This window comes from Hemiscyllium ocellatum, chromosome 3, assembly GCF_020745735.1.
Source record: "Hemiscyllium ocellatum isolate sHemOce1 chromosome 3, sHemOce1.pat.X.cur, whole genome shotgun sequence".
NCBI classification, from domain to species: domain Eukaryota; kingdom Metazoa; phylum Chordata; class Chondrichthyes; order Orectolobiformes; family Hemiscylliidae; genus Hemiscyllium; species Hemiscyllium ocellatum.
The window spans coordinates 16,495,038-16,510,919 of record NC_083403.1 but is presented as its reverse complement, the minus strand read 5'-3'; the positions used below and the strand labels follow the sequence as shown (position 1 = coordinate 16,510,919).

The window sequence follows — 15,882 nt, the reverse complement described above, 5'->3', positions numbered from 1 at the left end:
AGTGGGTAACCATTGATTTATCCAGATTAAATTGCATCTGGCCACTCACCTAACTTGTCCAGGTCACCCTGTAATCTGCTAACATCCTGATGACATTTCACCCTGCCAGCCAGCTTAGTATCATCAGCAAATTTGCTAATGTTATGGCTAATAGCATCTTGTAGATGGTTAAGATATATGGTAAAAAGCTGCGGTGCCAGTAGTGATCCCTGCGGTACCCCCCTGGCCACTGCCTGCCATTGGGAAAGGGAGGCGTGGAGGAGTGCGGAAGGATGAGAGAATGCAGGCTGCAGCCTGATGAAGCAGGGGGAGGGCTTGCAGTTGGCCTGCGTGGGGATGTGGGAGACTACAGGAGCCTGGTGGGCAAGGGCTGGCTGAAAGGCAGCTGGAGGGACGGAGGGAGGGAAGCACGCACAGAGGAGGAAGAGCAAAGAGAAAAGAGAAAAAAAAAACAAAGGGGATAAAGAGAAAGAGCAGCAAAGAAAATGTGGCTGGCCAGCACACCTTGAAGTAGGGAGAAAAGGAAGGGGCCGGTGCCTACGGCCATACTAGTCTGAAAACGCCCGATCTCGTCTGATCTCGGAAGTTAAGCAGACTCAGGCCTGGTTAGTACTTGGATGGGAGACCGCCTGGGAATACCAGGTGCAGTAGGCTTTTTCCGCCAGCAGGGGCTGCTCAAGTCACCCCTCTGCACTTGTGTTGTGCCACGCAATGGAGCGGCAGGTTATTTTTGCTGCTGCTGCTGCTGCTGCTGCTGCTGCTGTGCCGGCCATCAGTCGCCTGCAGGCACCAGACAGGGAGGGGAGGAGAGCGGAGCGCTGCCGAAATCAGCGAGAAAGACGGAAAGAAAGGGATTGGGGCTGCACGCTGTCTGCGGGTGGCAGTCAGGAAAGGAGGACAATAGGTGCAGGAGTTGGCCATTCTGCCTTTCGAGCCTGCACCACCATTCAATATGATCATGGCTGATCATCCTTAATCAGTATCCTGTTCCTGCCTTATCTCCGTAACCCTTGATTCCACTATCCTTGAGAGCTCTATGCAACTCTTTCTTAAATGAATCCAGAGACTGGGCCTCCACTGCCCTCTGGGGCAGAGCATTCCACACAGCCACCACTCTCTGGGTGAAGAAGTTTCTCCTCATCTCTGTCCTAAATGGTCTACCCCGTATTTTTAAGCAGTGTCCTCTGTTTCGGCACTCACCCAGCAGCGGAAACATGTTTCCTGCCGCCAGAGTGTCCAATCCTTTGATGATCTGAAATGTCTCAATCAGATCCCCTCTCAGTCTTCTAAACTCGAGGGTACACACAAGCCCAGTCGCTCCAGTCTTTCAGTGTAAGGTAATCCCGCCAGTCCAGGAATTGACCTGGTGAACCTACGCTGCATTCCCTCAATAGCCAGAATCAAATCTGGAGAGCAGAACTGCACACAGTACTCCAGGTGTGGTCTCACCAGGGCCCTGTACAGCTGCAAAAGAACCTCTTTGCTTCTATACTCCATCCCTCTTGTTATGAAGGCCAGCATGCTATTAGCCTTCTTCACTACCTGCTGTACCTGCATGCTTACCTTCATTGAGTGGTGTACAGGAACCCCCAGATCTCTCTGTCCTGCCCCTTGACCTAAATTGATTCCATTTAGGTAGTAATCTGCCTTCCACCAAAGTGGGTAACCATTGATTTATCCACATTAAATTGCATCTGGCCACTCACCTAACTTGTCCAGGTCACCCTGTAATCTGCTAACATCCTGATGACATTTCACCCTGCCAGCCAGCTTAGTATCATCAGCAAATTTGCTAATGTTATGGCTAATAGCATCTTGTAGATGGTTAAGATATATGGTAAAAAGCTGCGGTGCCAGTAGTGATCCCTGCGGTACCCCCCTGGCCACTGCCTGCCATTGGGAAAGGGAGGCGTGGAGGAGTGCGGAAGGATGAGAGAATGCAGGCTGCAGCCTGATGAAGCAGGGGGAGGGCTTGCAGTTGGCCTGCGTGGGGATGTGGGAGACTACAGGAGCCTGGTGGGCAAGGGCTGGCTGAAAGGCAGCTGGAGGGACGGAGGGAGGGAAGCACGCACAGAGGAGGAAGAGCAAAGAGAAAAGAGAAAAAAAAAACAAAGGGGATAAAGAGAAAGAGCAGCAAAGAAAATGTGGCTGGCCAGCACGCCTTGAAGTAGGGAGAAAAGGAAGGGGCCGGTGCCCACGGCCATACTAGTCTGAAAACGCCCGATCTCGTCAGATCTCCGATGCTAAGCAGATGTCTGTGTTGAGTCGGTCGCCCGAGATAGAAATGGAATGGTCTAGGAAGGGGAGGGAGGTGTCTGAGACAGTCCAGGTGAATTTGAGGTTGGGATGGAAAGTGTTGGTAAAGTTGATGAACTGTTCAACCTCCTCGTGGGAGCACGAGGCAGCGCCGATACAGTTGCATCTTCCGCAACTACACGTGCACCACCCCCCACCTTTTCCTCCGCTACCTCGATTCGATCTATTTATAGCCAACTGCTGCCGCGACATTAACCGACTCAACCTATCCACCCCTCTCACCCACTCCAACCTCTCACCCTCAGAACGTGCAGCCCTCCACTCCCTCCGCTCCAACCCCAACCTCACCATCAAACCGGTAGACAAGAGAGGCACGGTAGTAGTTTGGCGCACCGACCTTTATACCACTGATGCCAAACGCCAGCTCGCGGACGCCTCCTCCTATTGCCCCCTTGACCATGTCCCCACCTCCCACCAGCAAACCATCATCTCCCAGACCATCCATAACCTTATTACCTCAGGGGATCTCCCATCCACCGCCTCCAACCTCATAGTCCCACAACCTCGCACCGCCTGTTTCTACCTCCTGCCCAAAATCCACAAAACTGACTGCCCCGTCCGACCCATTGTCTCAGCCTGCTCCTGCCCCACCGAACTCATCTCCGCGTATCTCGACACGGTTCTGTCCCCTTTAGTCCAAGAACTCCCCACCTACGTTTGGGACACCATCCACGCCCTCCGCCTCCTCCATGATTTTCGCTTCCCCGGTCCCCAACGCCTTATCTTCATGATGGACATCCAGTCCCTGTACACCTCCATCCCCCATCACGAAGGACTCAAAGCCCTCCGCTTCTTCCTTTCCCGCCGCACCAACCAGTACCCTTCCACTGACACCCTCCTTCGACTGACTGAACTGGTCCTCACCCTGAATAACTTCTCTTTCCAATCCTCCCACTTCCTCCAAACTAAAGGAGTTGCCATGGGCACCCGCATGGGCCCCAGCTATGCCTGTCTCTTCGTAGGATATGTGCAACAGTCCATCTTCCGCAACTACACGGGCACCACCCCCCACCTTTTCCTCCGCTACATCGATGACTGTATCGGCGCTGCCTCGTGCTCCCACGAGGAGGTTGAACAGTTCATCAACTTTACTAACACCTTCCATCCCGACCTCAAATTCACCTGGACTGTCTCAGACTCCTCCCTCCCCTTCCTAGACCTTTCCATTTCTATCTCGGGCGACCGACTCAACACAGACATCTACTATAAACCGACTGACTCCCACAGCTACCTGGACTACACCTCCTCCCACCCTGCCCCCTGTAAAAACGCCATCCCATATTCCCAATTCCTTTGTCTCTGCCGCATCTGCTCCCAGGAGGATCAGTTCCAATACTGTACAGCCCAGATGGCCTCCTTCTTCAAGGACCGCAGATTCCCCCCAGACGTGATCGACGATGCCCTCCACCGCATCTCCTCCACTTCCCGCTCCTCTGCCTTTGAGCCCCGCCCCCCTAACCGCCACCGGGACAGAACCCCACTGGTTCTCACCTACCACCTCACCAACCTCCATATACAGCGTATCATCCACCATCATTTCCGCCACCACCAAACGGGCCCCACCACCAGGGATGTATTTCCCTCCCCTCCCCTATCAGAGTTCCGCAAAGACCACTCCCTTTGCGACTCCCTCGTCAGGTCCACACCCCCCACCAACCCAACCTCCACTCCCGGCACCTTCCCCTGCAACCGCAGGAAATGCAAAACTTGCGCCCACCCCTCCTCCCTTACTTCTCTCCAAGGCCCCAAGGGATCCTTCCATATCCGCCACAAATTCACCTGCACCTCCACACACATCATCTATTGCATCCGCTGCACCCGATGTGGCCTCCTCTATATTGGGGAGACGGGCCGCCTACTTGCGGAACGCTTCAGGGAACAACTCTGGGACGCCCGGACCAACCAACCCAACCACCCCGTGGCTCAACACTTTAACTCTCCCTTCCACTCCACAGGGGACATGCAGGTCCTTGGACTCCTCCATCGCCAGAACATAACAACACTACGGTTGGAGGAAGAGCGCCTCATCTTCCGCCTGGGAACCCTCCAACCACAAGGGATGAACTCAGATTTCTCCAGTATCCCCATTTCCCCTCCCCCCACCTTGTCTCAGTCGATTCCCTCGAACTCAGCACCGCCCTCCTAACCTGCAATCCTCTTCCTGACCTCTCCGCCCCCACCCCACTCCGGCCTATCACCCTCACCTTGACCTCCTTCCACCTATCAGATCTCCATCGCCCCTCCCCCAAGTCCCTCCTCCCTACCTTTTATCTTAGCCTGCCTGGCACACTCTCCTTATTCCTGATGAAGGGCTCTGGCAAAAAACATCGAATTTCCTGTTCCTCGGATGCTGCCTGACCTGCTGTGCTTTAACCAGCAACACACTTTCAGCTCTAGAAACAAAGTTACAACAACCTTTAATACTAAACACACAACGTCAAATCCTATTTGGCTCCTAAGGTTCCAATACTTCTCGAGTTTCTTGGAGATTTACACAATTGCTCTACCTCTCTGGGTCTGTGCAGCTGCTTTCTTCCTCTCTCTCTCTCTCTCTCTCTCTCTCTGGATGGTCAGTTGGTCTTTGCCTCTCACCATGCTGGTCTCCTCAAAAGGCCTCCAGAAGATTCCAAGAGCAATGTCTATAGGTGAAGCCTGTTTTTATATCTTTTAGATGGTTTTCTGGAACTTTCTATTGTTCTGGCCAATCAGGGAAATACACTTAGTAGTTTGAAACAGTCAATCATTTGGATAGATTGCTAATGTTCGGTTTTTTTTGTGTAGAAGGGCCCGGCACTGTAACTTGCTGTCAGGGCCCTCCTTTGTTCAGTAGATAAGTTGTTGGGAGTATGTCTGTTCTGCATAAATGTTGCCTTTTACATTAGCAAATGTCATTAGCACCTGACTGCTGTGTGTGCTCTGTGTATGGTGTGTGGACGTTGTGATTTGTGAGCTTTACTTTGCCAGTGTACCCAGCATCCCTTGCTGTTTGGCCAAGTTATCAATCTATCTGCATTTTAGCAGCCAGGAGGCTGCTGAGGTACAGATTGTATTAATCGAGAGTACTGTGCATATTTCTGATTTCCTTAAGAGTAAGGTATACACATATAACTACCTTCTAGTAATAACAATGACTGTTCATGAGTTTGGTTATGTATATGTGCCCATATGGAAATTTGACCAATTCCATCAAAGTCCCATTTTAGGAATTCTGGGATCCTGTTTATTAACACTGCTCTCTACTGGCAGTCAATAATTTTAACTCAAACCAGAATACTGTACAGCATTTATTCTCAGCTGAAAATTATTCAGCTGCATTAACGTCAGCAGAAAGCATTTCATTCCCATTTACACGCACTGTTCCCATTGGTTCATTAATTCAACGAGTCTGATCAATCGCTTTATCCAAGTTTCTCACTTCATTGGCCCTAGAATTCTGATCAGGAGTCAGTCATTGTCACCAACACACTTCCCCCGTTTCCCCGGACGTGACATCATCCCCGTAATGACCATGTCAGAATGGACAGACCCCCCCTCAACCTGATCTGATGGACTGTGATCTGATGGACCCAAAACTCCCTCACCTCCCCACCAACCCCAGGAGTCTACAGATCCCTCAACATTGACTACTACCTTTCTCCCCAAATACAACCCCAATGGCACGATCACCTCCCCCACCCCATCACCAGCAAAACAATAATTCCTCCCTTTCATTAGACTTGATACCCCGTTTGACCCAAAGGTGGCCCTGCTTCTGCCAATGGGATTGGAACTACAACCACCCGCATCACCCATCGCCACACAACACCCATCCAGCCACTCCCTCACTAATCTGAAACCCCACCCAAAGTGAGCCAGGTGGTACTGACCCCACCTTCCAGACCTGGTAGCACCACACCCCATCCCTAAAGCCTCTGGAGCTGACACTACCCTTCAACACATAGAATCATAGAGTCATACAGCATAGAAACAGACTCTTCGTTCCAACTATAATCCCAAACTAACCAGTCTCACCTGCCTGCTCCTGACCCATATCCCTCCCATCTTTCCTATTCATGTACTTATCCAAATGTCATTTAAACACTGTAATTGTACCCGCATCCACCACTTCCTCTGGAAGTTCAGTCCACGTGAAAAAGTTTTAAAAACTCTCTCGTCTAACTTTAAAAATGTGCCTCCTTGTCTTGAAATCCTCCATCATAGGGAAAAGACAACTATCTATTCCTCTCATTATTTTGTAAACGTCTATCAGATCACCGCTCAACCGTCTACACTTCAGTGAAAAACATCCCAGTTTATCTCACCTTTCTTTATAACTCAAACCTTCCACACCCAGCAACATCCTGGTAAATATTTTCGGATCTCTCTCCAGCTTGAGAATACCTTTTCTATAACTGGGCAACCAGAACTGGTCACAGTTTTCCAGAAGAGGTCTCACCAATGTCCTGCACAACCTCAACATGAGGTTCCCAACTCCTATACTCAAAAGGACTGAGCAATGAAGGCAAGCGTGCCAAACACCTTTTTTTAACCACTCTCTCTATATGTGATGCAAACTTCAAAGAATTATGTACCTGCAGCTGTAGTCCCTCTGCTCTACAACACTATCCAAGGCCCTACCAATTGAATTGAATAAACCCTACCCTTGATGTTGTACCAAAACACAATGCCTCACATTTATCCAAATTGAACTCCATCTGCCATTTTTCAGCACATTGGCCCATCTGATCAAGATCTCTTTGTGATCTTAGAGAGTCTTCTTCACTGTCTGCTATGTCACCAATTTTGGTGTCATCTGCAAACCTACAAACCACAACTTCTATATTCTCATCCAAATCATTTCTATAAATGACAAACAAAAGAGGACCCATAACCAATCCTGTGGCAACACCGCAGGTCACAGGCCTCCAGCCTGAAAATTATTACCCTCCACCATTAGCTCTGTGTCCTGCCATTCAGCCAATTCTGTATCCAATTGGCAATCCCATGTGACGTAACTTTACTCATTAATCTACCATGGAGAAGCTTGTCATAGGCTTTACTAAAACCCAAATAAACAATGTTTAACGCTCTGCCATCATCAATCATGAAAATACTCGACCAAGTTTGTGAGACATGATTTTCCTCACACACCATGCCAACTATCTTTAATCAATTTGTCCCTCTCTAAATGTCCATAAATCCTACCTTTTATAATCACTTCCAACAATTTACCCACAACCACAGTCAGACTCACAGGTCTATCATTGCCCAGTTTCTCTTTACACCCTTTGTTAATCCAAGGTACAACATCAGCCACTCTCCAGTCATCAGGCACCTTGCCCATAGTTACAGATGTTGCAAACATTTCTGAAAGGGGTCTTGTAATTTCCCCTCTTACTTCCCACAACATCTGAGATTCATTAGATCAGTTTGCAGAGATTTATCCATCTTTGTGTTCCCTAAGACCTCCCGAACTTCCTCTTCGAACATGGATCGTTACAGCGCAGTACAAGGACCTTTGGCCCTCAATGTTGCACCAACCTGTGAAATTAATCTGATGTCCATCTAACCTACACCATTCCATTATTATCCATATGTATGTCCAATGCCCATCTAAATGTCCTTAATGTTGGCGAGTCTACTACTGTTACAGGCAGGCTATTCCACACCCTTACTACTCTCTGAGTGAAGAAACTACCCTGATATCTGTCCTAAATCTATCACTCCTCAATTTAAAGCTATGTTCAGTGTTAGTCTTCACCGCCCAAAGAAACAGACTCTCACTTTTCATCCCATCTAACCCTCTGATTATCTTCTATGTCTCGATTAAGTCACCTCTCAACCTTCTTCTCTCCAACAAAAACAGCCTCAGTTCCCTCGGACTTTCCTCGTAAGACCTTCTCTCCATCCCAGACAACATCCTAGTAAATCTCCTCTGAAACCTTTCCAAAGCTTCCACATCCTTCCTATAATGTGGTGACCAGAACTGCATGCAATACTCCAGGTGCAGCCTTACCAGTGTCTTGTACAGCTGAAGCATGACCCCGTGGCTCTGAAACTCAATCCCCCTACCAATAAATACCAATACACCATATACCTTCTTAACAACCCTATCAACCTGGATGACAACTTTGAGGGACGTATGCACCTGGACACCGAGATCCCTCTGTTTATCTACACTGCCAAGAATTTTACCGTAAGCCCAGCACAGTATTCCTGTTACTTCTTCCAAAGTGAACTATCTCACACTTTTCCGCATTTAACTCCATTTGCCACTTCTCAGCCCAACTCTGCATGTTATCTGTGTCCCTCAGTAACCCTTAACATCCTTTGGTATGAGCCACATCTTTATCTACCCTGGTGTTGTCTGCAAATTTACTAACCCATCTTTCTACACCCTCTTCCAGATCATTTATTAACATGACTAACAGCAATAGCCCCAAAACAGATCCTTGCGGCGCACGACTCGTTACTGAGCTCCAGAATGAACATTTCCCATCAACCACCACCCTCATCTTTCAGCTCGCCAATTTCTGATCCAAACTGCTAAATCACCTTCAATCCTGAAACTTTGTATTTTGTGCAACAGCCTACTGTGTGGAACCTTATCAAATGCCTTACTGAAATCCATGTACACCACATCAGCTGCCTTAACTTCATCCACCTGTGCCACCTTCTTGAAGAATTCAATAAGGTTAGTGAGGCACGACCTACCCTTCACAAAACCTAATCAAATTAATCCTTTCCCGATTATTATAAATCCTATCTCTTTTAATCTTTTCCAACATCTTACCCACAACCGAAGTAAGACGCACTGGCCTATAATTACCAGGGTTGTCCTGACTCCCCTTCTTAAACAAGGGAACAACATTTGCTATCCTCCAATCTTCGGGCACTACCCCTGTCAACAATGATAACATAAAGATCAAAGCCAAAGGCTCAGCAATCTCCTCCCTGGCTTCCCAGAGAATCCAAGGATAAATCCCATCTGGCCCAGGGGTCTTAACTATTTTCAGATTTTCCAAAATTGATAAGACCCCCTCTTTGTCAACCGCAATTCCATCTAATCTTATAGCCTGTATTTCTGTGTTCTCACTAACATTGCCCTTTTCCAATGTGATTACTGTTAAAACATATTAATTAAGTGCTTCTACTATGTCCTCAGATTCCTCACACAACTTTCCACTACTATCTTTGATTGGCCATAATCTTACTCTAGTCATTCTTTTATTCCTGACATATCTATAGAAGGCCTAAGGGTTTTCCTTGATCCTATCTGCCAATGACTTCTCATGTTCCCTCCTGGCTCTTCTTAGCCCTCTCTTTAGATGTTTTCTGGATAACTTGTAACTTTCAAGCCCCCTAACTGAACCTTCTCGCCTCATCCTCACATAAGCTGCCTTCTTCCTCTTGACAAGAGATTCAACTTCTTTGGTAAACTATGGCTCCCTCTCTCGACAACTACCTCCCTGCCTGACAGGGATATACTTAGCAAGGGTCTGCAGTTGCTGTTCCTTGAATAAGCTCCACATTTTAAGACTGTCTACCCCCTGCAGTTTCCTTCTCCATCCTATGCATCCTAAATCTTGCCTAATCACATCATAATTGCCTTTTACTCTAGTTATACCTCTTTCCCTGCGGTATATACCTATCCCTGCCCATTGTTATTGCAAACATAACTGAATTATGGTCACTATCGCCAAAATGTTCACCTACCTCCAAATCTAACACCTGGCCATGTTCATTCCCCAGTACCAAATCCAATATGGCATCGCCCCTTGTTGGCCTGTCTACATACTGTGTCAGAAAACCCTCCTGCACACATTGAACAAAAATTGACCCATCTAAACTATTTGAACTATAGAATTCCCAGTCAATATTGGGGAAGTTAAAGTCCCCCAAAATGACTATCCTTTTACTCTCGCTCCTATTGAGAATCATCTTTGCTATCCTTTCCTCTACATCCCTGGAACAATTCGGAGGCCTATAGAAAACTCCCAACAGGGTGACCTCCTTTCCTGTTTCTAACCGCAGCCCAAACTACCTCAGTGGGTGAGTCGTCAAATGTTATCTCCGCTGCTGTAATACTACCTTTGATTAACAATGCCACACCCCCGCCTCTTTTACCATCTTCTCTGATCTTGCTGAAACATCTAAATCCTGGAATCTGCAACAACCATTCCTGTTCCCCCTCTACCATGTCTCTGAAATGGCCACAACATCGAAATCACAGATACCAACCCATGTTGCAAGGTCACCCTCCTTATACCAGATGCTCCTGGCATTGAAGTACACACATTTCAAACCACCACCCTGCTTGCCGGTGCCCTCTTGCGATCTTGTAAACCTACCCCTGACCTCACTACCCTCAACCTCTTGTATTCTGTAACTATAATTCAGGTTCCTGTCTCTCTGCTCCGTTAGTTTAAACCCCCCTCCCCTCAGAGAGCATTAGCAAATTTCCCTCCCCCGAGGATATTGGTACCCCTCTGGTTCAGGTGAAGACCATTGTGTGTGTAGAGGTCCCAGCTTCCCCAGAAAGAGCTCCAATTATCCAAGAGTCCAAAACCCTCCCTCCTGCACCATTCCTGCAGCCAAGTGTTCAGCTCCGCTCTCTCTCTGTTCCTCACTTCACTAGCACGTGGCACAGGCAACAAACCAGAGCTAACAACTGTTTGTTCTAGCTCTGAGCTTCCACCCTAGCTCCCTGAATTTCTGACTTAGATCCCCACCTTTCCTCCTGTCTATGTCGCTGGTGCCTACGTGGACCACAACTTGGAGCTGTTTCCCCCCCCCCACCACCCAAGAATGCTGAAAACACGATCAGAGACATCACAAACTCTGGTACTTGGGAGGTAACACACCAATCATGAATCGCTTTTGTTCCCACAAAACCTCCTCTCTGTCCCCCTAACTATGGAGTCCCCAATGACTAAAGCTCTGCTCTTCTACCCCTTTCCCCTCTGAGTAACAGGGACAGACTTTGCGCCAGAGACCTGTGGCCCATTGCTCATCCATGGTAAGTAGTCCTCCTCAACAGTTTCCAAAATAGTATACTTGTTGTTGAGGGGAACCACCACAGGAGATCCCTGCACTGCCTGCCAGTTCCCTTTCCTACTCCTGATGGTAACCCATTTAGCTGTGGAGTAACTACCTCCCTGTAACTCCTCTCAATAACCCCCTTCGCGAATGATCCGAAGTTTCTCCAGCTCTAGTTCCCTGACACGGTTCACGAGGAGCTAGTGTTGGGTGCACTTCTCACGATTGAAGTCAGCGGAGACGGTAGAGGTGACCCTTACCTCCCACATACTGCAGGAGCAACATTCAACTGCCCTAACCTTCATTCCTGCTATTCTAAATTCCCAAATAGATCGCTGAAATAAAAACGAAACATGAATGAAAACACTTGTCACCATAATAGTGACGCACAGAACTTTTTTTTTGGTTAGAGGAGAAGGATGGGTGGGAGACCCTACCCAGGTAGTGTTTCGGGTTAAGCAACTGCCCAAATATGTAACCTCGTGACCTCTCTGACTGCCTCCAGGAACTGAAGAAATGGAGTCGGGAGAATGCAGAGAAAGTCTTCTGTTTTAAAAGCAGCAAGGTTTATTTCTCTGCATTCTCTAGACTCCATTTCTTTCTCCACAGCAAAAACTGATGCAAAATATTAACTTATTATCCTTCCCATCTCCTGGGATTCAGCACAAAGACAACCTCCTTGATCTTTAACAGGCCCTACTCTCTCAGTAATTATCCTCTTGCTCTTAATGTATTTGTAGAATCTCTTCGGATTATCCTTCACCTCAGCTGCCAATGTTATCTCATATCCTCTCTTTGCCTTCCTGATTTCTCTCTTAAGAATGTCCCTATGACTCTTTATATTGATTAAGAGATTCAGTTGAACCAAGTTGTCCTTATCTAAGATAAGATTCTCTTTTATTCTTGATACCTTTATCCGTCCATTGTCCCTTCATCTTACCCACCTTAATCTTCACTCTAACAGGTACAAAATGTCTCTGAACTTTCATCATCACCCTCTTGAATGCCTGTCACTTGTCAGTCATCCTTTCACCTGTCAACAGTCTATTCCAATCAACTTTTGAAAGTTCTTATCTCATCCCATTAAAATTTGCCTCACTCCAATTCAAAACTTTAACTTTATGAAAGGCATATCTTTCTCCATAACCATTTTGAAACTAATAAATTATGATAGCTAGACCCAAAGTGTTCCCTTACTTTTACTTCAGTTATCTGCCCAGTCTTATTGCCCGAAAGAAGCTCCAATTTTGCTCCTTCTCTTGTAGGAGCAACTGCATATTTATGTGAAAATTCTTCACCATCCAGTCCTTTAACACTCTGGTAGCCCCCATCAATGTTTGGAAAATTAAAATTCCCCATTATTACAACCTTATTGTGTGTGTGTGTATATATATATATATATATATATATATACACACACACACACACATATATATATATATATATGAGATCTCCCTATATATTTGTTTTTCATTTTCTCTCTTAATATTGGGGGGCCTACAGAAAAATCCCATCAAAGTGATCTTTCCATTCTTATTTTCAATTCCTACCCATATAGTTTCACTGGATAATTTTTCAGAAATATCTTCCCCAGTTCCATGTTATTGACGGTTATGTTTGCAGGAAGTGGGCTTGGTTGTGAATCCTATCAGATCGCATGGATCAGTTGTAGCAGCAGTTAGAGGCAATGAGGAATTGACAAGAGCTAGGGGGTGTGATTGATAGCAGTTGTAGGAAGGGAGGAAAAAAACGCAGATACAGTCAGGTAGATGGGTTGCCTCTAGGAAAGAGAGGAGAGGGAAGCAGGTAGTGCAGGAGTCTCCTGTAGCTAGTCCTATCTCAAACATGGATGCTGTTGTTGAAAAGGTCGGGGGTGACAGACTCTCAGTAGAATGTAGCACGAACAGCCAGGTTTCTGGTACCGAGACTGGCTCTCATGTAATGAAGGGTATGTCAGATTCCAAGTGATCGATTGTGATCGGGGACTCTCCAGTCAGAGGCATAGCCAGACATTTCTGTGGCCAAGATAGAGACATCAGTTGCCTCCCTGGTGCCAGGATTAAGGATATCTCAGCGAGGGGGCAGAATATTCTCAAAGGAGAGAGAGAGACAGACCAGCAGGAGGTCATTGAACACATTGGGACTAACGACTTCGGAAGACAAATAGACAAGATTCTGAGAAGAGAAGAAAGGAAGTTAGGCAGGAATTTAAAACATAGGTCCTTGAGGGTAGTAATATCTGGATACTCCTGGTGCCACACCCTGGTGAGAGAAGGAATAGCACGGCTGAGGAACTGGTGCAGGGGAGAAGGGTTCACATTTTTGGATCATTGTAATTTTTTCTGAGATAGAGGTTACTGTGTTGGAAGGACAGATTGTACTTGAATTAGAAGGGGACTAATATATTGGCTGGGAGACTTGCTGGAGCTGCTCGGGAGGAGTAAAGTGGGGTCACGTTGGATTGAGGGAGATAGTGAGAAAGCAGATCAGTCTGAAACTGGTGCAGTTGAGCAAAGGAGCGAGTCAAACAGACAGGGCAGGCAGGAACAAAACAGAAAATGAGGTAGGACTGATAAATTAAACAGCATATATTTCAATGCAAGAGGCCTAAGGCTGATGAACTCAAGGCATGGTTAGGAACATGGGACTGGGATATCATAGCAATTACAGAGACATGGCTGAGGGATGGACAGGACTGGCAGCTTAATGTTACGCTGTACCTTGGGAGGATATTCCTGGGAGTACGTCCAGGGAAGTTATTTGGGTGGAACTGAGAAATAAGAAAGGGATGATCCCCTTCGATCCTCCAATAATTAGCGGAAAATTGAGGAACAAATTTGTAAGGAGATCTCAGTTATCTGTAAGAATACTAGAGTGGTAATGTTAGGGGATTTTAACTTTCCAAACATAGACTGGGACTGCCACAGTGTTAAGGGCTTGGATGGAGAGGAATTTGTTGAGTGTGAATAAGAAAAGTTTCAGATTCAGTATGAGAATGTATCCACTAGAGAAGGAACAAAACATCGATTTTCCTGCAGTCCTCGGATACTGCCTGACCTGCTGTGCTTTTCCAGCATCACTCTAATCTAGACTCTGATTTCCAGCATCTGCAGTCCTTGTTTTTACCAAGGAGCAAAACATGACCTACTCTTGGGAAATAAGGCAGGGCAGGTGACTGAGGTGTCAGTGGGGGAGCACTTTGATTTGATTTGACCTATTTATTATAACATGTACCTAAGTCCAGTGAAACGCTTTGTTTATGAGCCATACAGACAGATCATAATAAGCAAGGACATACAGATCATAGCGTTAAAAAAAGAACTTGGATAGAAACATACAGGTTACATGACACAGGGCGTGCACCAGGCCAGATTAACATGAGCAAGCTCAGCATTATTTGAAGTTACAGAGTCCATTCATCAGTCTAATAACAGCAGAGCAGATGCTGTTCCTGATCCGGTTAGTGCCTGTGTTTAAGCTTCTGTATCTTCTGCCTGATGGAAGAGGTTGTAGGAGAGCATTGCTGGGGTGTGATGGGTCTTTGATGATGTTGGAAGCCTTTCCATGGCAACGAGCCGTGTAAATGGATGGAAGATTGGCTTCCGTTTTCGGGCCAGTGACCATAATCCTATCAGTTTTAAAACATTGATGGAAAAGAATAAAGTGGATCTAAAAGAATTGGAGGAAGGCCAATTTTGATGGCATTGAGCGAGTACTTTTAAAAGTTGATTGGAAGAGGATGTTTGCAGGTAAAGTGGCTGGAAAATAGAAATCCTTCATAAAATGAGAAAACAAGGGTCCAGGGACAGCATGTTCCTGTTCGGGTGAAGGGCAAGGTATGTGCAGGGAATGCTGGATAACTAGAGAAATTGAGGCTCTGGTCAAGAAAAGAAGGAAGCATATGTCAGGTAAAGACAGCAGGGATTTAGTGAATCCTTAAGGGAGTATAAAGGCAGTAGAACTATACAAGAGGTCAATCAGGAGGGCAAAAATAGGGTTTGAGATAGCAAATAGGGTTAAGGAGAATCCAAAAGGATTCTACAAACACATTTAATGGTAAGGTACTGGGGTGTGTTGCTGAACATAGAGACCTTGGAGTGCAGGTTCATAATTCCTTGAAAGTGAAGCCAGAGGTAGATAGGATAGTGAAGAAGGTGATGCTATGCTTGTTTTTCTTGGTCAGTGCATTGAGAACAGGAATTGGGAAATCATGTTGTGGCTGTACAGGACATTGGTTAGGCCACTATTGGAATGTTACATGCAATTCTGATCTCCCTGCGATGGAAGGATGGTGTGAAACTTGAACGGGTTCAGAAAAGATTTCCAAGGATGTTGCCAGGGTTGGAGGGTTTGAGGTTTAAGGAGAGGCTGACTAGGCTGGGGCTGTTTTCCCTGGAGAATCAGCGGCTGAGGGATGACCTTATAGAGGTTTATAAAATCATGAAGGGCATAGGTAGGTGAATAGCCATGGTATTTTACTGGAGTAGGGGAGTCAAAAACAGAGGGCATAGGTTTAAGGTGAGAGGAGGAAGATTTAAAAGGGACCTG

General features: G+C 46.6%; 1 non-coding gene across 1 annotated transcript; it reads left to right on the top strand.

Moving 5' to 3' along the window:
• The first annotated feature begins 535 nt into the window (after positions 1 to 535).
• On the top strand, positions 536 to 654 carry LOC132809645 (5S ribosomal RNA). The gene has a single exon (XR_009642488.1). It is a non-coding gene; the product is annotated as a 5S ribosomal RNA (ribosomal RNA).
• Positions 655 to 15,882: the final 15,228 nt, after the last annotated feature.